The sequence below is a fragment of the Panthera uncia genome, chromosome B1, assembly GCF_023721935.1.
Source record: "Panthera uncia isolate 11264 chromosome B1, Puncia_PCG_1.0, whole genome shotgun sequence".
Classification (NCBI taxonomy): Eukaryota; Metazoa; Chordata; class Mammalia; order Carnivora; family Felidae; genus Panthera; species Panthera uncia.
The window spans coordinates 172,527,966-172,549,989 of record NC_064811.1 but is presented as its reverse complement, the minus strand read 5'-3'; the positions used below and the strand labels follow the sequence as shown (position 1 = coordinate 172,549,989).

At 36.8% G+C, this 22,024-nt stretch overlaps 1 protein-coding gene across 3 annotated transcripts in view; it reads left to right on the top strand.

The window, feature by feature from the left end:
• Positions 1 to 22,024, top strand: part of WRN (WRN RecQ like helicase) — a 153,962-nt gene that overhangs the window by 13,661 nt on the left and 118,277 nt on the right. The gene's annotated exons all lie outside the window — the stretch shown is intronic.

The following is a 22,024-nucleotide window of genomic DNA, read 5'->3' as shown; positions in this document are numbered from 1 at the left end:
TGTGTGTGTGTGTGTGTGTGTGTGTGTACACCACATCTTCTTTATCCATTCATCAGTCAATGGACATTTGGGCTCTTTCCATAATTTCGCTATTGTTGATAGTGCTGCTATAAACATTGGGGTGCATATGCCCCTTCGAATTAGCATTTCTATATCCTTTGGATAAATTCCTAGTAGTGCAATTGCTGGGGCATAGGGTAGGTCTATTTTTTGTTGTTGTTGTTGTTGTTAATTTTTTTTTCAATATATGAAATTTGTTGTGAGATTGGTTTCCATACAACACCCAGTGCTCATCCCAAAAGGTGCCCTCCTCAATACCCTCACCCACCCTCCCCGCCCTCCCACCCCCCATCAACCCTCAGTTTGTTCTCAGTTTTTAAGAGTCTCTTATTCTTTGGCTCTCTCCCACTCTAACCTCTTTTTTTTTTTTTTTTTCCTTCCCCTCCCCCATGGGTTTCTGTTAAATTTCTCAGGATCCACATAAGAGTGAAATGTATGGTATCTGCCTTTCTCTGTATGGCTTATTTCACTTAGCATCACACTCTCCAGTTCCATCCATGTTGCTACAAAGGGCCATATTTCATTCTTTCTCATTGCCACGTAGTACTCCATTGTGTATATAAACCACAATTTCTTTATCCATTCATCAGTTGATGGACATTTAGGCTCTTTCCATAATTTGGCTATTGTTGAGAGTGCTGCTATAAACATTGGGGTACAAGTGCCCCTATGCATCAGTACTCCTGTATCCCTTGGGTAAATTCCTAGTAGTGCTACTGCTGGGTCATAGGGTAGGTCTATTTTTAATTTTTGGAGGAACCTCCACGTTGTTTTCCACAGTGGCTGCACCAGTTTGCATTCCTACCAGCAGTGCATTTTCCACATCCTTGGCAACATCTGGTGTTTCCTGAGTTGTTAATTTTAGCCAATCTGATGGGTGTGAGGTGGTACCTCAATGTGGTTTTGATTTGTATTTGCCTGATGATGAGTGATGTTGAGCATCTTTTCATGTGTCTGTTAGCCATCTGGATGTCTCCTTTAGAAAAGTGTCTAGTCATGTCCTCTGCCCATTTCTTCACTGGATTTTTTTGTTTTTTGGGTGTGGAGTTTGAGTTCTTTTTTGGATATGTCGTTTATTTAAGTGTTAATTTACCCTACTAATTACTTCTAGTATTTTTGTTATTACAGACTGATATAATGTATACATCTTTGTGCATATATGCATGTATTTCCATAGGATAGATATCATTGCAGGCTTAAAGGGTATGCAGTTTAAAATGTTGATAATGTCTACAAAATGTCTTTGAAAATGATAAGGCTGGTTCCTGTTCTCTTGCAAATATATTGTATATGATTAACCTTTAAAATTTTTGCTGACAGTGGTTTATCAGAATTATAGACAGTTTTGTTGGCCTCATTCATTGAGTACTTTGTTCTTTCTTGAAGATGAGAAATCTCCTTTATGGTATGTCAGATTTCTATATTTACATGGATCTGTTTCAGAACATGGTATATTTTATTCTGTTGATTTGTATCTCTTTTTATACCAATTCCACATAATTTGAATTATTGTTGTTTTGTACCATTTCATATTCAGAGTGAGCTTCCCCTTATTGGTCTTATTTTTCAAAAAAATATTTACTACTTTTGAGCATTTTCTTTTCCTAGAGAACTTTAATATAAACTTGTGTGATTTGATGAAAACTCCTGCTAACATTTTTTCTTGGTATTACTTCTTGAGTGTACTGATTTAATTAATGTGGTTACAATTTTGAGACTAACCATCCAGAAACTAAATGTGTCAAATAGCTCTTTTTGGACATCCTAGTAAACTTTTCTAGTTGTCTTTAAAATGGGTCTCTATGTTTTATGTTAGGTTTATTTCTTGGTAGGTTGTCATTTTGCTTTTATTGATTTCAGATATAAATTATATTTTCAAATTGATTCTTGCTCATATATAGAGAAGTACTTACTTTGGGTAGGCTTATCATGAATCTGGTCATTCAGAATATTTGTTCCTTTTAATCAAATAAGATACCCTCATGATACTATGGAAAAATTACTTATTTTAGGAGACTTTAGCTTTTTGATAAGAGTTAAGCTTGTCTCTTGTAAAAGCTGGTTAGTAGTAGCAGTCAACCTCTTTTAAAGTTGATCTTTTTTTTGATAAAATGCTTAAAAATGGGAGAATTAAGAAAGAGGATGGTTGTTGAATAATTTCTTCATGGGAAAATAAGTAATTAGTATAATTTCACATTTTCCCAAAAATATGTGAAACCAGTGACCTTCTCTCCTAAGCCTACTTTAAATCTTTGTTACTTTCTGACTTCCATTTTCTCATCTCTACATTTTTATGATCTTTTCTTCCATCTTTAGTCTGATATGCTAGGGAAGGGCAGAGATTCACCCCCTTTTTAGGCTCGTTGAAGCCCAGAGGATAGAGGGATGGGAGATATTCGTAGTCTGTGGTAGCATTGATAGACGCCATTGGAAAAAATACCAAAGCTTTGTTTCTTCTTCTAGAAATTTTGACATGCAGCATGAGGCATTGCCTACTGGCACCTGATCTGCTTTTGCTGTTCATTCATAAAATGAAGGCGCTGAAGTACAATAGAAAGACAATTGGACTAGACAATAACTTTTGCCTTCTAGGAGGTGTATAATCACAAAATTGCTGAGTTTTCCTTTTATTCATTTAAAAGTTTTTTTAAGTTTATTTATTTATTTTGAGAGGGACAGAGACAGCATGAGTGGGGAGAGGGACAGAGAGAGAGAGAGGGAGAGAGAGAATCCCAAGCAGGCTTTGTGCTGCCTGTGCAGAGCCAGACGTGGGGCTCAAACTCATGAAACCACGAGATCATAACCTGAGCCAAAACCAAGAGTCGGATGCTTAACTGACTGAGCCACCCAGGTGCCCCTCTTTTATTCATTTTATATAAATTCATCCTGTTTTAAGAGGTTCTTATGAAAGATTTGCATTGGGTAAACTTATGGTTGCTTTCAGAATTATGTATTAGTTTCCCAACGTCTTTTTTACCCAGTCTACATTTTTATTTTTCACCCTTCCTCCCACACTTACTGGTCTTGTGGTAAAAGTTATGCATTTTTCTTTCTTTCTTTTTTTTTTTTTTAAGTCTTTAATGTTTATTTTTGAGGGAGAGAGAGAACGACCAGTGGGGCAAGAGAGAGGGAGGTGGGGCGAGAGAGAGGGAGACAGAGGATCCGATGTGGGCCCCTCGCTGAGAGTGGAGAGCCCGACGTGGAGCTCAAACCCACAAACTGCGAGATCACGACCTGAGCCAAAGTTGGACGCTTAACCGACAGCCACCCAGGTGCCCCATGCATTTTTCTTTCTGTGTGGCATTGCTGAATTTCAACACAGTGGATTGCAGAGCTTTGCATCCTGAAGTTAAATATTACTCCCACTTAGTTGCTATAAGTTTCTGTTAAATTGCTATTTACTGTTATTTTGATTCTTTTTTTTTTTTTTTCAACATTTTTTATTTATTTTTGGGACAGAGAGAGACAGAGCATGAACGGGGGAGGGGCAGAGAGAGAGGGAGACACAGAATCGGAAACAGGCTCCAGGCTCCGGGCCATCAGCCCAGAGCCCGACGCGGGGCTCGAACTCACGGACCGCGAGATCGTGACCTGGCTGAAGTCGGACGCTTAACCGACTGCGCCACCCAGGCGCCCCTGTTATTTTGATTCTTATTGTTATTTTAAAAGTTTTCGAAACTCTACATATGAAGTTATGAAACTTTTGTTGTATACTTTGGCTATTTTATCTTTATAATTCATTTTTATTTAAGATAAGGAATTAAAGAAAAGGATTAACCACACAATTTTATTTTCAGTTATATTTGTGTGTTACTAGAATGTAGGCACAGGAAACTTCTTTCAACAGGCTAAAAAAATAAGGAAATATATTATTAAAATGTAACGTGAAGGCTAAGGCAGGGCTGATTAGTTAATCTGGCTTTGTCCATTGACTGTGACCCCACTTTCGTCTTTGCTTTCTTCTGTGTTTTGGATTTCTATTTAAGATGGCTTTCTCCTCCAGCTGACTTCCATTGTAGTAGCAGAATGGCTGTAGATGGCCCAGACTTCACATTCTCAAATAGAGGGCATATCTTCAAATCACTTTCTTACCAGTGCAAGACAGTATTATCTTCAGGAACCTTCTTCTTGTGTCTCATTGGCCTAAATTAGGTTGTATATTTTATTCTTAAGCCAAATTTGGGGGAATGCCTTGAGTTTAACCCGAGTTTCTGAATCATCGTTGTCGCAAAGGGCATGAGATTACCTTTAGATCACTTGGGTTTCTCATGGGAGCTGGGAGTGAGGGCAGTTTTCCTGAAGCATACTGGCTTTGTGGGTAAATAACTAGTCTTTTCTAAATTAAATACATGGTACTGTAAAAAGGGTGCAGGATGGAATGGATGGTGGGTAGTTAACTATCAATGTACACTTGATAATGAGTCCGATAAAATTTCATCTCAGGCCATGTGAAGTAACAGGAATAAATGTAAAAGGAAAAATAGTCAGCCTAAGCAAGTTTTAAATTGACTTACTTGAAAACTTTCTCTGCAGTTTCTCCCATTTTATAATGGTTGATTTCAGCTGACTGGCTGTAGCTACTTACAGAACAGAGGAAATTCATTAAAAATAATGAATTATTCAGTTGGATAGTGAAATTCAGTTATAAAGCACTTCATGAGCTATGGACTCAGTTCAGGTCGAGTCGTGTTCCTGGTTTATGGGCAGTGCGGCTTCTCACAATGACACAGCATAGAGTGAGGCTTTATCCTTTCCCCTGTTGCTAGCGTTTTAATGGCATTTTATTATATTTGATTGGTTTCATTTACACTTTATTTCAGTTGACTTTATTAATACAAATTTTTATTTATACCTTATTAATATGAATCATATTATATAATATTTGATAGTTATGAAAATTTGGTAGGTATCTATAATAAAGGAATGGGTCTGTCAAAAAAACATTCTATTACTTTTTAAAATTTCAGTAACTTACTATAGCCAAACCAAATGCTAATAGGTGGTTTTATTTAGCTTTTCTAGTTTGCTTGCCTGGGTTATTTGGGAGGAAATGATGATTAGCAGAAGTCTAGCAATGGATTAATGAAAGTCTTGAAAGCCTCTTTAATTAGGGATTTAATGAGGGCTTTGTCATGGATTGTTTGGTTTCTCTTGTTTTCCTCTACCCCCTCCTATTCCTAGTAGTACATTGAAAAGTAGAAAGAATTCTCTAAAACAGTACAGAAGAATACCTTATAAATTATATCTTCTAAAATGAATTCTATAAGTACCACATGCTAACCAATTGTACCACTGGAACTCCTAAAGTGAATTATAGATTGGGTATATGTGCGTGTGTGTGTGTGTGTGTGTGTGTGTGTGTGTATGTGTGTGTGCATGCACACATAAACTAGTTGCTAGTATATTACTAAGTATAGATACACTCAAAGGGTGAGGTTACAATTTTTAGAAAATATGTAACATAATAAATAATAAGAAATCAAGCCCAGAATCTTTTAATGTTTGTTTATTTTTGAGAGAGAGAGTGCACAGGTGCTTGTGCTTGCAAGTGTGAGCTGTGCGAGGGGCAGACAGAGAGGGAGAATCCTAAGCAGGCTCTGTCTTGTCAGTGTAGAGCCCCGGGGTGGGGGTAGGGAGCTTGATCTCATGACCCATGAGATCATGACGTAAACCAAAATCAAGAGTCAGATGCTTAACCGACTGAGCCACCCAGGCACCCCTAAATCTAGATTTTTTTTTAACTGAAGTACGGTTGACATATAATATTACTAGTTTCAGGTGTATGACATAGCGATTCAACATTTACCGTTGGCCCTTGAGCAATATGGTTTTGAATGGAGTGCATCCACTTGTACATGAATACTTTTAATAAATATAGCACAATACCATAAATGTATTTCCCTTACGATTTGTGTCTTTTTTCTTTCCTTCTTTTTTTTTTTTTTTTTTGAGAGAGAGACAGAGAGTGGACAAGAGCAAGTTGGGAGGGGTAGAGGGAGAGGGAGAGAGAGAATCTCAAGCAGGGAGCCCAAAGCAGGGCTTGATCTCATAACTGTGAGATCATGACCTGGACTGAAATCAAGAGTTGGATGCTCAACCAAATGTGCCACCTGGGGGCTCCACCTTACGATTTTCTTAATTTTTTTTCTAGCTTACTTTATACTTATGCAAAATATTTGTTAATTGTTTGTAGTATTGGTAAGGCTTCCTGTCAACAGTAGGCTATTAGTAGTTAAGTTTTGGGGGAGTAAAAAATTACATGTGGATTTTCGACTGTGTGGTGGGTTGGTGCCCATAACCCTCATATTGTTCAAGGGTCAGCTGTACACACATTACAAAATGTTCACCAGAGCAAGTGTAGTTACCATCTGTCACCATACAAATAGTCATTCTAATATTATTAACTATATTCCTTATGTTGTACTTTTCATGCTCGTGACTTATTTATTTTATAATTGGAAGTTTGTACCTCTTAATCCCCTTTATCCATTTTGTCTGTTCCTCAGCACCCCTCCCCTCTGGCAACCACCACTTTGCTTTTTGTATTTATGAGTCTTGTTTCTGGTGTTTTGGTATGGGATTTGTCTTTCTTTGAATTATTTCACTTAGCAAAATACCCTCCAGGGCCATCCATGGTGTCTCAAATGGCAAGATTTCATTCCTTTTTATGGCTGAGTAGTATTCCATTGCACACCTTTTTCATTCTTTTTTCATTCATCCTTAGATGGACACTTAGGTTTCTTCCCTATCTTGGATATTGTATATAATGCTGTGATAAAAATCGGGATGTATCCTTTTGAATTAGTGTTTTTATCTTCTTTGGATAAATACCCAGTCGTGAAATTCCTGGATTGTAGGGTATTGCTATTTTTAATTTTTTGAGGTACCTCTATACTGCTTTCTATAGTGGCTAAATGTACAATTTACATTCCCACCAACAGTGCACAAGGGTTCCCTTTTCTCCACATTCTTACCAACACTTGTTATTTCTTGTCTTTTTGATACTAGCCATTCTGACATATGTGAGGTGATATCTCATTGTGGTTTTGATTTGCATTTCCCTGATGATTAGTGATGTTGAGCATCTTTCATGTGTCTGTTGGCCATCTGGATGTCTTCTTTGGAAAGATGTCTGTTTAGATCCTCTGCCCCCTTTTTTTTTTAATCACTTTTTTTTTTTTTTTTTTTTTTTTGGTGTTGAGTTGTATGATTTCTTTGTATATTTTGGATATAAACCTTTTATTGGATATATCATTTGCAAATATCTTGTTCTATTCAATAGATTGCTTTTTTGTTTTGTTGGTGGTTTCTTTTACTGTGCAAAAGCTTTTTAATTTGATGTAGTCCCAATTGTTTTTTGGTTTTGTTTTTTGCTTTTGTTGCCCTTGCTTGAGAAGTCAGATCCCCAAAATATTGCTAAGATTGATGTCCAAGAGTTAACCACCTGTTTTCTTTTAGGATTTGTATGCAAACCCAGAATGTTTAAAGTTCATTGCATTGTTGATTAAATTTGAAAGACGTTTTGACTAGAAGCTGCCTCTCAGTAAAAAGAATATAACTATATAGATGAAACCCAGAGAGTCTAACCAAAATTAAGGCATTGATAACCAAATTGAATTGCTGAAGCATTTAAGCTGCTTTGGTTTTATAAGCTCTCTGTGTTAAATTATTTTGTAAACACTTATTAGTCCCATTTTATAACTTACAAGTCATTGAGACTTTTTTAATTCATTCTTATTTTGTACATGCACAAAAAGGTGAGTATGTGACTATTACTGTTGTAATTTAGATTATATTTGGAAACCTCCTAAATATACTTTTACAGTATCAAAACTATACTTTGGGTCAGGTCTAATGGGTAAGAATGAAGTCTTTTTGGAAAATGAATCCATTTTCTCTCCCCTATTTGAATTTATCATTTTTTTTAAATGTTTATTTATTTTTGAGACAGAGAGAGATAGAGCATGTACCGGGGAGGGTCAGAGAGAGAGGGAGACACAGAATCAGAAACAGGCTCCAGGCTCTGAGCTGTCAGCAGAGAGCCCGACGCGGGGCTCGAACTCACGGACCGTGAGATCATGACCTGAGCCGAAGTCGGACGCTTAACCGACTGAGCCACCCAGGCGCCCCTGAATTTATCATTTAAAAGAACGTTCTGTTGATGAAGCACTTCTCTGCTTAATTAATTTTTAATAACTTTATATACCTTGTCTAGTTGGCATGGATTTGGTATCTTCACTTGATTCCTGTCAGTACACTGAAGGGAATGAGGTATAGTAACAGAAGATCTATCACAATTTCTCTTGTAACTGAACTCAAGGGATTTGCCTCTTGGGGTGCATTAAATTGAACACAACCCAAGGAAGTGTTGAAGGCAAAGAACTTTTTATTACCTGATATAAGTAAGGAGTCAGGGAGCTAGCTCTCAAAAGCACTGTCTCCCTGTGGGGTTGTACAGGAAGCTTTTATTCTGTGTATTTGGGGGTAGAGGCAGGGAGCTTACATATACTTTAAGGAACTTACACATATTCTGTTACTTAGGCACTTTAGTTCAGTTGTGCATACCTAGCATGTCAATGTGCTAGTGCATACATACATCGTCTGTTCAAAAAATGGCAGAAAACCCCTCCCATAGGAGGAAATCTTTGTATTACAGTGAGCTAACCCAGGACAACCCGGGGCTTCAGGACAACCCGGGGCTTCTGCGCAGGTCCTCAACTCATCCACAAGGGCTCAAACTGGTTCACATAAGAGGCTATCAGATGAAACACCCCACAAGGGACCACCAGGTGAAATAACCTGGCTGGGTGTCTCCTTGGCCACACTGCTGGTTCTGTAAAGCTGAATACATTCCTTCCCTTCTTTTGTCCCTTCCCTTTCTCCCTTCTGCTTGATTGCTATCAGAACTGTGATTTGAGTAACTTTCTGTTGCTTCCTAGCTAACACTATCGATATACCAACTTATGTATAACTGTAGATTAAAAGATGTAACGTCCTGTTTATCACTGCTTATCTTTATATTGATGCCATGGTTGGTAAGGCAAGTAATATAATATATAATAATAATAATGTAATAAGGCAAGTAATATATTAGGAATTTAATCCCATGTTACAGATGAGGAAACGAAAACAGAAAGTAAAGTGACTTGTCCAAAGTCACATGGATACTAAGTGGCCAAGTGTCAAAGTGTAATTTTCCAAAATATTAAAGACTGATTCTCATACAAATACAGAATCAACAGATGTCACATTCAGTTCACTAATGAGGGAACCAGCAGAAGATAAAATTTGTTCAAAGAGGAACAGAGATTATATAGTATATTAGGGTTCTCCAGAAAAACAGAACCAGTAGGATATATATAGATCTATAGAAAAAGATTTTTTTTAAGTTTATTTATTTATTTTGAAAGAAAGAGAGGGAGTATGCGTGGGAGCATGAGTGATGGGGAAGGGGCAGAGAGAGAGGAAGAGAGAATCTGTCAGTGTGGAGCCCAACACAAGGCTGGAACTCACAAACTATGAGATCATGATGTGAGCCAAAATCAAGACTCGGACGCTTAACCGACTGAGCCAGCCAGGCACCTCTAGGAAGAGATTTATTATGAAGAATTGGTTCATGCAATTATGGAGGCCTAGAAATTCTGCAGTTTGCTGTCAGCAAGCTGGAGGTCTAGGAAAACCAGTGGTGTAGTTCCAGTCTAAATCTGAAGGCCTAAGAACCAGAGGAGCCAGTGGTCTAAGTGCCCCTCCTAGGGGGGGTCTGAGAACTGAGGAGTGTGGTGTGGGAGGGCAAGAGAAGAAGGACGTCTCAGCTCAAGTGGAGAGCAGATCTGCCCTCTCTCTGCCTTTTTGTTTTATGGAGGTTCTCAATGGATCGGATTATACCTACTCTTGTTGGTGAGGGCAGTCTTTACAAAGTTCTATTCAAATGCTAGTTTCCTCTGGAAACACCCTCCCAGACACACCTAGAATTGATGTTCAGCCAGCTCTGGGCCAGGTAACCCCTTAGCCTAGTTAAGTTGACCTGTAAAATTGACCATTACATGTAGACATTGGAGAAATAACTTTGGAATAAAATTGCTGGGTCAACTACAAAGCTATCCCTACAGACATTTTCTTTTCTACATGACAGAATTCAATTGCTTCTTAACCAGACAAAAACTTACAAGTTAACAAGTAACTTCACAGAGTCTCAGTTTTTAATCAGTAGTAAATAGCAAGTCATATAAAGGTATATTCTCTAATGAAAGTTATCTTTGGACAAGATTGTGTTCCTATATGACATTGAAAGGATGTACTGCCTTCTCTTTTAACTTAACTTTTGGATAATTTAACTTTTGGATAATTTTTCTTGACACAAAGCAACGTAGGAGCCTAGGTTTTCTGACTCCAAGCCCAGATTTCTTTCCATTCTAGTCTTCTGCCTCTTCATAATATAATTTTTTTTTAAGTTTGTGTGTTTATTTCAAGGGAGAGAGCACACACAAACAGAGAAGGGCCAAGAGACAGAAGGAAAGAGAATCCCAGGCAGGCTCTGCATTGATGCGGGGCTTGAACTCACAAACGAACCTTGAGATCATGATCTGAACTGGAAATCAAGAATCAGACGCTTAACTGACTGAGCCATCCAGGTGCCCCTTAATAGTATAATGTTTAATATGAGAGCAGTCTGCTAACTTTTGCAAAATCAGTTAGTCTTTGTTATTAGTTTTCCTTTGTGATAGAAATTCCTTTGTTATACGGTGATGGTCATAGAGTTTTCTTCCTCAGAGAAATATTGTGAAACTTAATGGATATTTGTAAAATTTGCATAAATGCCCAAAGTGAAAAATTGAAATTACAGCTTATATACCATGGCTACTTAAAAAAAAAATTTTTTTTTTTTAGTATTTATTTTTGAGAGAGAGAGACAGAGCGCAAGCAGGGGAGGGACAGAGAGAGAGGCAGACACAGAATCTGAGGCAGGCTCCAGGCTCTGAGCTGTCAGCACAGAGCTCGATACGGGGCTTGAATTCATGAACCATGAGATCATGACCTGAGCTGAAGCTGGATGCTTAACCGACTGAACTACCCAGGCACCCCATACCATGACCACTCTTTTATGACATTTGGTTAGCAGATTTCAAAGTCATTGTAAACATTCTTGATTTTTGACTAAATCAAAATTTATAAAAACATTTTATCAGATTAGCCTTTACATATTTTGAACAAATAGAAGTGAACTATTTTATTTATTTATTTATTTTATTTATTTTTTTTATTTTTTTTTACTCTTTTTTTTTTATTTTTTTTATTTTTTTTATTTTTTAATATATGAAATTTACTGTCAAATTGGTTTCCATACAACACCCAGTGCTCATCCCAAAAGGTGCCCTCCTCAATACCCATCACCCACCCTGCCCTCCCTCCCACCCTGCCCTCCCTCCCGCCCCCCATCAACCCTCAATTTGTTCTCAGTTTTTAACAGTCTCTTATGCTTTGGCTCTCTCCCACTCTAACCTCTTTTTTTTTTCTTTCCTTCCCCTCCCCCATGGGTTTCTGTTAAGTTTCTCAGGATCCACATAAGAGTGAAACCATATGGTATCTGCCTTTCTCTGTATGGCTTATTTCACTTAGCATCACACTCTCCAGTTCCATCCATGTTGCTACAAAAGGCCATATTTCATTTTTTCTCATTGCCACGTAGTATTCCATTGTGTATATAAACCACAATTTCTTTATCCATTCATCAGTTGATGGACATTTAGGCTCTTTCCATAATTTGGCTATTGTTGAGAGTGCCGCTATAAACATTGGGGTACAAGTGCCCCTATGCATCAGTACTCCTGTATCCCTTGGATAAATTCCTAGCAGTGCTATTGCTGGGTCATAGGGTAGGTCTATTTTTAATTTTCTGAGGAACCTCCACACTGCTTTCCAGAGCAGCTGCACCAATTTGCATTCCCACCAACAGTGCAAGAGGGTTCCTGTTTCTCCACATCCTCTCCAGCATCTATAGTCTCCTGATTTCTTCATTTTGGCCACTCTGACTGGCGTGAGGTGGTATCTGAGTGTGGTTTTGATTTGTATTTCCCTGATGAGGAGCGACGTTGAACATCTTTTCATGTGCCTGTTGGCCATCCGGATGTCTTCTTTAGAGAAGTGTCTATTCATGTTTTCTGCCCATTTCTAGAAGTGAACTATTTTAGATAGTAGGTAGAAATTTGTTCACGTTAAACAGTATAAATTTCCTATCAGTTAAACACTGAACTACTTACTAAAAATTTTTTCCTGGACGTGGTTATCTGTAGGTATCATGTAACTTAACAGTGTTTTGTTGTTGTTGTTGTTGTTGTTGTTGTTGTTTTAAACACTTTTCCGAAAGGTTGGGATTCAGTTTAGCCCTCAAGCAGTTAGGCAAGTCAGTTACCATGGTAACAGTAGGTATTAATTTCCTTAGCTTAGTTAAAGGTTTTAGGAACAAAGACATCTCTGAGCTGCTCCACTGAAACCCAGCTTTCTAAGAAACAGGAGTTTGTCCATTTTCTAGAAGATGATAGCATTCTAAGTGGGAAAGTGTTGTCCTCTTTTTTCTTTAAGTCTATTTATTTATTTTGAGAGCAGGAGGCAGAGAGAAGAGAGAGAATCCTGAGCAGGCTCTGCACCATCAACTCAGACCCCATGTGAGTCTCCAGCTCACAAACTGTGAGATCATGACCTCAGCCAATGTCAAGAGTTGGACACTTAACCGACTGAGGCTGACCCAGGCACCCAAAATGTTGTACTCTTGAGATGAATTTCTACTCTGACAGAGTGAAGTAGAATGTGACTTAAAAGCTCTATAGATGATTAAAAAGCTATCCCTTCTTAGTTAATATGATGCAGGTCTTAATTTTCCTGTATTTGGTCTGATTTAAATCTTGAATCTTATAGGTGTATTTCTGTTGCCATGAACTAAAAGGCACTTGAACTGCCCTCAGTAGACAGCTTGTCCTCCTGTCTAATTGATGTCAAATAAAATCATTTAAGATGAATGTTTTCAAAACATCATTTATAATTTGGGGAGATAATCTCTTAACATTTAATTGGCTAATATTACTAACCCTCTATAGTAAACCCACTCATTCTGCTATCATTAATTTCATTTGGCAAGTGATATATCAAAAAGGTTTTACTAAGAAGTTGTATTCTTATTAAGTATTTTATCAGTGTATTATGGTAATTAAAAAATAGCTGTAGTTGTTAATACCAGTAGCACTGGACATTTTCCAGTCTTCCACCATTTTGTTTGTGTTCTGTCGTAGGAGTTGGCTAACTTGTGGAGCACATTTGATTTGCTGCTTGCTTTTGGTTTGAGCTAAATGGTTTTCACTGACTATAAGCTAAATGGTTTTCACATTTTTAAGTGACTGAACAAAAATCAAAAGAAGAATAACATTTTGGTAAATTTTATAAATCTAGATTTCATTGTCTTTAAAGTTTCATTAGGACATAGCTGTGTTTACTTAAGTATTACTTATGGCATTTGTGCCACAATGTCTGAATAGAATATTTACTATCTGACTCTGTAGAGAAAAAGTTGGCTCTTACTCTATAGTACAAAAAAATGTAGCCTTAGTTGTTCATTTAAAAAAACAAAAACTTTTCCCTCTTTTATTAGTTTAGTTTTCCCTCCTGATTGCTGAAAGTAATACATGTTCTTATCGAAAATTTGGAACGTTTAGAAAAGTATAAAGAAGAAAATTGAAAACTATCTTCAGTGGTGGGATAACAGCTAATATTTTGGTATACATTGCTCCAGACCTTTAAAAATTTATAATATGTAAATATATGTATATGTATGAATGTTTGTATATATGTATATGTACATGTCTGTATAGAATATGTATATTTACACATAGAAAAATACACATTTATTGTGTAAATTTAGAGTCTGACTTGCTTTTTCACTTGATAAATTATAAGAATATGTTTAAAAAACTTTTTTTATATTTATTTATTTTTGGGAGAGTGCAGGCAAGGGAGGGGCAGAGAGAAGGGGACAGAGGATCTGAAGTGGGCTCTGCACTGGCAGGCTGAAAGCAGTGAGCCCGATGTGGGGCTTGAACTCATGAATTCGAGCTCATGACCTGAGCCAAAGTTGGACGCTCAACCAACTGAGCCACCCAAGTGCCCCAAGAATATGTTTTTAATGGCTGCATAGTGCTCTGTTTTATGGATGTACCATAATTCATTATTTAACTATTTTTACCGTTGTTGGACATGTCTATTTTCAACTCTTTATCATTATATATATTGTATATTACGTTATATAATATATACCTTAAATACTGTTGTATATAACAAGTATGACTATCCTTATATATAAATCTTTCTGAGGAGTGCTGGTTTTTTTGGTAAGATTAATTCTTAAAAGTGAAACTATGTGTAAAATGGTATGAGAACTAGACAGATATTTTAAGGGAAATGTTGGTAGTGTGGTAAAATACTTCCTTGGTCTGCCTTCATGAAGAAGATGGCTCATCTTCCATGTAGCTTCAGCTCTGGTTCAACATAGTAATTTTCACACCAGACCATCAAACCAGTCCTTTTAATAATTTGACTGATAAAACATATGGTTGATACTGATAGTAGGTGGATAGGAGGAACTGGGTCAGTGCCTCACTCTGGGCTCATAGTTTTTACTCACAGTTCTACAGCTTGGGAAAGTAAATTTCTTGTGAGCGTGCTGCTAGCATTATTATGGAAGCCATAGAGAAAAGTGGAGTGATGCTCCAGGTTGGTGTGAGTTGACACAGTAGACTCAGAAATGGAGGTACAAAGGAGATGTGCTCCATTCTTAGGATAATTCACTTGCTACAGTCCTGAGGAAGTAGGTGGTCCAGCCAACCTCTCTGTGGTCTTTGTATCCTTCTTTAAAGGAAACTCCAGGGGGGCCTGGGTGACTCCTTAAGGCGTTTAGGCGTCTGACTTCGACTTCAGCTCAGGTCATGATCTCACGGTTCGTGGGTTTGAGCCCCACATCGGGCTCTGTGCTGACAGCTCAGAGCCTAGAGACTGCCTTGGATTCTGTGTCTCCCTCTCTCTCTCTCTCTCTCTCTGCCCCTCCCCTGCTGACACTCTGTCTCTCTTTCTCAAAAATAAATAAACATTAAAAAACAATTTATTAAGGAAACTCCATTTGTTAGCATATTCCTAGGTTTTGCTACCACTCTTTCTGTAGTGTACCTACAAAAATATACCCAAGTATTTCACTCAGATAATGATTTGTAACTGGATATTGACCTAAAAAAATTTGTAGGGATACCCACACCAGCTGCTAGTACTGATCTGTCTATAGCAGAGGTTGTAAATTGGGAGGTCTGCAGGCCAAAATTTGGCCTGTAGAGTAGTCTTGGGTATTGCTATCAAATGGAGGATTGCACAGGAACGTGCATTATTCATGTTCTTTGGAAAAATTGGAAGGCCTGACAACACTGTGTCCATGTTGACTATTGGCAAGAGTTAGCTGGAGCAGTTAGTTGCTTCTAATTTGTGCTGTAGCATAATGAATGGGCAAGCAAGATTTTGATGGTTGCATACTTTTTATAGCGTTCAAACATATAAAAGCATTTTGTGAAACATTCAAAGATTCATAATAGGTGAAATTATGTTTGAAGGTTATTCTAGATGGTGATCCTTTTGTAAACTACTTGAGTTAAGTAACATGCATGGCTATGCATAGTAAACATGGTCAGACAGAGTTGTGTGCTGTGGCTGTGTTATGTAGTAACTTCCTCCTGACTTTTCCTTTTAAATAATTTCCATTCTAATTATTATTTTATTTTATTTTATTATTTATTTTATTCCTTTTGGGAGAGAGTGCGAGCGGGATGGGCAGAGAGAGAGAGAAAATTTGACAGCGCAGAGCCTGATGGGGGGCTTGACCTCATGAACCATGAGATCATGACCTGACCCAAACTCAGACACTTAACTGACTCTGCCACCCAAGTGCCCCTCTAGTTATTATTTTAATTGTATATGTGTATGTTATTTAATAATTGGGAAAGGTATATGTGTTTGTCTACATGAAATTCTTTCATTTTTGTCTCAATTTTCATAATTATCTTACTGCTAACAGAAAAGATCATGATTGTTAGCTAATTCTTATTGTATTATATTTAGTATTTTCTAACAGAAAACAATGAATTTTGTTAATTTCCTTGCTTGCTATTTAATTTTTATTTATTTATGATGGCCTTTTTGATGTGATAGTTTGTGAAACCCTGATTATGATAGAGTTTCATAATATGTTTATTTAATTTAAACTATTGCTTATATCTAAAAATAATCAATACTTAAAGATATCTTTTTAAGTTTTTTTAATGTTTATTTATTTATTAAAAAAATTTTTTTTAATGTTTATTTATTTTTGAGAGAGAGAGAGAACATAAGCAGATAGGGGCAGAGAGAGAAGGAGACACAGGATCCGAAGCAGGCTCCAGGCTCTGAGCTGTCAGCACAGAGCCCGAAAGGGCTCAAACCCACAAACTGTGAGATCATGACCTGAGCCGAAGTTAGATGCTTAACCTACTGAGCCACCCAGGTGCCCCAGTGTTTATTTTAGAGCGAGAGAGAGACAGAGCACAAGCAGGGTAAGGGCAGAGAGAGAGGGAGACACAGAATCTGAAGCAGCCTCCAGGCTCTGAGCTGTCAGCACAGAGCCCAATGTAGGGCTTGAACTCAGGAAGTGTGAGATAATGACCTGAGTTGAAGTTGGATGCTTAACTGACTGGGCCACCCAGGTGCCCCTCACTTAAACATATTTTTGATTACAGTGTATTTTACTTGTTTTAAAAATTTAAATTATTGGGCCACCTGGGTGGCTCAGTCAGTTGAACATCTGACTCTTGATTTCAGCTCAGGTCATGATCCCAGGGTTGTGGGATTGACCCCAGTGTTGGGCTCCCCACTGAGTGTGGAGCCTGCTTAAAATTCTCTCTCTTCTTCTGTCCTTTTCCCTGTTCACGTGCTCTGTCTCTAAAAAAAAAAAAAAAAAAAAAATTATTAAACTAAATGAAAATAAATATTGCAGTATGTTGTTTTTGTTTACTCTTTTTAACTAAAGAAGTACCTTGGGATAAGATTTGTTTAAAAACTTGAGAATTCAGATAAACTCAATAATTGACAAAAAACTTTTCCTAAGGAATTAAAGACAGTATTTTAAGTACTTTATTTTTGAGTGCTTTATATTCAAATAAATTTTATTTCTGCAGATATTTACTTTCCTACTGTAATGTCTAATTGATTAAAGCTGGAAAGTTATCTGATTCATGAGTTAAATGTAATAGTAAATATTTCTTCAATAATTAGGCTATAAAGTAAAGAAATATCTCAGAATTACATGGTGTTTCCCCAATTCTTTACTTTTCAGACTAAATCAAAACAAATAGGGGTGTCAAACAAAATACTGTGGTATCTTGTCATAAATCTAAAAATAGTTTGAACCTTTGAAATCATCGTTGAGCACAAAATAAGAACAAAATACTTTTTAGATTGTGATAATCAGATTGAGCTCAAGAGGCTGGTAAAGCCCAGCCAAATTTGTTCTTATTTCCTGCCTGTGTAGAACACTGTGTTTGGGATCAATAAGGCAAAGGAAATGTAAAAGTTGCCATTTTAAATTATTCTATTATAAGATATGTTTAAGGGACGCCTGGATGGCTCAGTCGCTAAAACATTCAACTTTGGCTTAGGTCATAATCTCTCACAGTTTTTGAGTTTGAGCCCCACATCAGGCTCTCTGCTGTCAGCACAGAGCTTACTTTGGATCCTCTGTTGCTCCCCTGTGTGCACATTCTCTGAAAAATAAAATAAACATTTACCAAAAAAAGGAAGATATGTTTAAGATTTGTCAAAGACATAGAAGACAGTACTCATTCAAAAGATTATTTAATGAAAAACTTGTTAATTGCAGATGTGAATCCATAAATGTTGGTAATGGGCCTTGCTTAGAAAGCTGTATAGAATCCTTGAAGAAAAATGCCTGAAAGGACATTATTTGCTTGGCAAAGAAGTTTCAAAACTAAAATATTCAAGGGACTGTTTGGAAACATACAAGATATTATGGAAACAGTGGCAGTTTGGGACTGGTAATAACAGTAAGGTTTAGGCTTTACCTTAAGTTCAATACTCTTCTAAGTATTAAGTAGTCTTATTCACAGAGAAGCTCCTGTGTATTAAAATTGGCCTGTGGTTCTGAGTTCCACATTGAATGAAGTCATAAAAATGATGAACCTAATGAAATCTAAGCTGCTATAGTACCTTCTCTTCAGCCTTAGGTGAAGAAATGTTAGCTATTTCAGTTATGAAGTATCTGTCCAAAGGAAGGTTTATAAGCTCAAAGAAAATTTCAGATTATGAAATGGTGAATGGTTCTTACTTTGCAGATTTGTGGAAGTATAGTTGTGTCTTCAATGAATGGTGTCCTTAACTGACCAAATTTTGAGCACCTGCATTAACTTAAAGTACAACGATCGCGCGGAAAATATATTAACATGTACTGACAAAGTTTATGGCTTCAGAGTAAAAAATCAGCTTTGGGAGAGTGAAGTTAAAATAGTTTTAGAAGTGACATTTAATTGGTATCATCTGAATCCTAAAGATGAATTAATAATACGTATAGAGCAAACTCCACGTATACCTGTGACAGAGCTTTAACACAAGTCTATTGAAATACTTGATATAAAAAGATCATTTGTATTCCAAACTTATTTATATTATCAGAAGGAGTTAACATATTTCTCAGTAGAAGAAAAGGAGAAGCTGTTAGATTTAAAGAATTTTAGCATTCTTGAAGTACAATTTAAAGAGGTTGGATTGTTGGAATGCTGGTTAATAGTGAAAAAGAAGTTTTCAGCCTTTTGGAACAAAGCATCCTCTTTTGCCATTTGCTACTACTTACGTTAATAAAGCTTCTTCGTGATGGTTGCTATATAGAATTATTAAGAAAATGTTGTTAAAAGGTTTTAATCAGGAGTTGTATATAGTCATTTTAAGCAGAAAACTTGATATACAAAAGGTGTGTTCATCTAAACAATTTAGTTTCTTGTTTAAAAAGTTTAATTTTACAATGAAGATATAATGAAGATATAAAATTTTTACAAAATTTCACAGGTACACTCCCAGATCCCCTTCCCAGTATGCTATAAAAATATTTTCATTTTCTGAATGTGCTATGAAGTTGAAAATGTTGTGGACTCCTGGGGTAGACCTACATTTCTAAATGAAGTGAGCATCAAGAATCATCATGTATTTGAACAGAGTTGACAGCTATCAAATCCCTTAGCTGAGTTTTAACCCTTGATAAAAAATAATTTCTAAACAAAAAAAAGAACTAAAAGTCTTTATAAGTATTATTGCTAGATTTAACAGGAAGTTTCAGGGTGCCTGGGTGGCTCAGTCAGTTAAGCATCTGACTTTGGCTCAGGTCATGATCTTGCGGTTTGTGGGTACGAGCCCAGTGTTGGGCTCTATGCTGACAGTGCAGAGTCTGGAGCCTTCTTCCAATTCTGTGTTTCCCTCTCTTTGCCCCTCCCCCGCTCACACTCTGTCTGTGTCTCTCAAAAATGAATAAACGTTAAAAAAAACCCCAAAAAACAGACTCAACAGGAAGTTACATTAATGAAGGAACCGAAGATGGTTGAAAAGGAAAGTTGCAGGGTAAGAAAGGAATTGAAACATAATTCCTTAAATAAAATACTCGGTGGAATTACTGTGGTAGAACAAATGTGGCTGAAAACAAAATAGTATTTGTTGAGTGAACTGAACAACTGGTTGGAAGACGCCTACTTGATTTTCCTGTCTTAGAGGCCTTCAGAGGAGTTGTAAGATCAGTGTGCTGGTGGGCTAGGTCTTGAGATTACAACTTGGGAGACCTGTGGATAGAGGAATTGCCTCTTAAGGCTTCAGTGGAAGACTTACAGTCTTTGTCCCATTCACAGCTTCCTGAGGGACCCTAAGAGCAGATGACTGCTGACGGTAAATAGAGTTTTACAAGCAAAGAAAAATAATAGCCCGACTAAGGAAGCCCCCATCAGTGTACAGAAGGCCAAAGAACACCAGAATAGGACATTCCTGTTGGAACAGATATTTGAACTAAATTATAACCTTTACAAAAGAAAGAAATAATAAGCACATTTAGGGAGACTCAACTAGAGCACAAAGAAACTTTCTGAAACTAACAATCAAGTTCTTAACATTATAAAAATCCAATAGACAAAGTGAAAGAGGACTATCACCATTGAGAGTGAAATAAGCATCTTGGAAGTCACGTGGAAGAAGTATCTTAAAATTAAAGAGTTGGTAGTCAGGAGGGAAAAAATAGAGTCTAGGAGATGAAATCCAGGTAAGAAATTCACCAGCATGTGAATAAATGCTGTAGCAGGAAAAAAAGGAATAGATAATGGCAATCAATAACTAGGAATAGGATTATATTGGTTTACTGAAGGTGCCAGCCATAGTTAAGTATTACAAACTATGATTTAATTTATAGTAAATTTATGTGATTTAGTTTATAATAAATAGAACTTTATCCTCGTAGTTTTGGTGACTAGAGGTCTGAAACCAAGTTGTTGGTGGAGCTGTTTCCTTCTCAGGGCTGTGGAGGAAGGATCGGTTTCAGGTCTGCTCATCACTAGATGATGTCTCTAGATGACTCCTTCTCCCTGTGTTTCTTCACATCATCTTCCCTCTATGCATGCCTGTCTCTGTGTCCACATTTCCCCTTTTTGTAAGAACACCACTTAGTTTGGATTATAGATCACTGTAATTACCTTGTTAAAATTTGATTTACTGATGTAAAGACTCTTTCCAAATAAAGAGCCACATGCTGAAGTACTTACTGGAAGTTAGGACTCCAACATATCTTTTTTGGGGGGAGGGATACAATTCAACTTACAATGAGGGGAAATTTTTCTGATTTTAAGAAAAAGATGTGAAAAGGAGTCCTGATTGCAGGGAGAATAAAGTTTACACTTGGGCCTCTTAAAATATAAACATCCATGAAAGTCTTTCAAGCTCCCAGATGGGAAATAGAGATTACTTATAAGAGAAAAGCCATCAGGGAACCACTGGATTTCTTATTTGCAGCATCAAAAGGTAGAAGACAATAAGAGAATATTTATAGACTACTGAGGGACGGTTGTACTCAGCCAACACATCATTCTCCTATCTGTTTGAAAAAATACATTTTCACATATGCAGGGGATCAGAGTTTATTACCTACATATTCTACCTGAAGAAAATAATTTGAAGAGTTCTCTGTATTATGTTGAATGAAATAAGTCAGAAAGATATCATATGATTTCATTCATATGTGGAATTTAAGATAGAAAACAGATGAACATAGGAGAAAGGAAGGAAAAATAAGATACAAACAGGGAGACAAAAATGATAAGACTCTTAACTGAGAACAAACTGAGAGTTGATGGGGGTGGGAAGTTGAGGGGGGATGGGGAATATTAAAATGGTTGATAAAATTTGTAACACAAATGTTTAGAAAATAGTAAGGATTCTTGAAATAGAAGAGCAATACTAAGTAAACTAACAGGCTGTAACTAAAACCATATCATATCAAAAAAACAGTATGTAGAAGGGTGGGGAAGTAAAAACACTCTGACTTTTGCCTTGCTAGGGAGAAGGACTGTGCAAATGTAGTGTCTTGGTGGGAAAGGGATATTGTCATGTTAGTTTGCTGAGATAGTAGGATGGAAAAAAAATGAAATTTTGTCATTGGTTATGGGAAAAAAAGTATGAATGGTAATTTTCGCCAATTAGAAAAAATGAAATAAGAGTAAAAAGAAACTGAAGAAAGTCCAAAGCAAACCAAATCAAAGTACATTACAGATCTTCCTTGAGTGAGGACTTCCCTGATAGACCAAAAGTCTGTCTGTTCTTTCTTTCTTTTCTTTTCTTTTCTTTTCTTTTCTTTTCTTTTCTTTTCTTT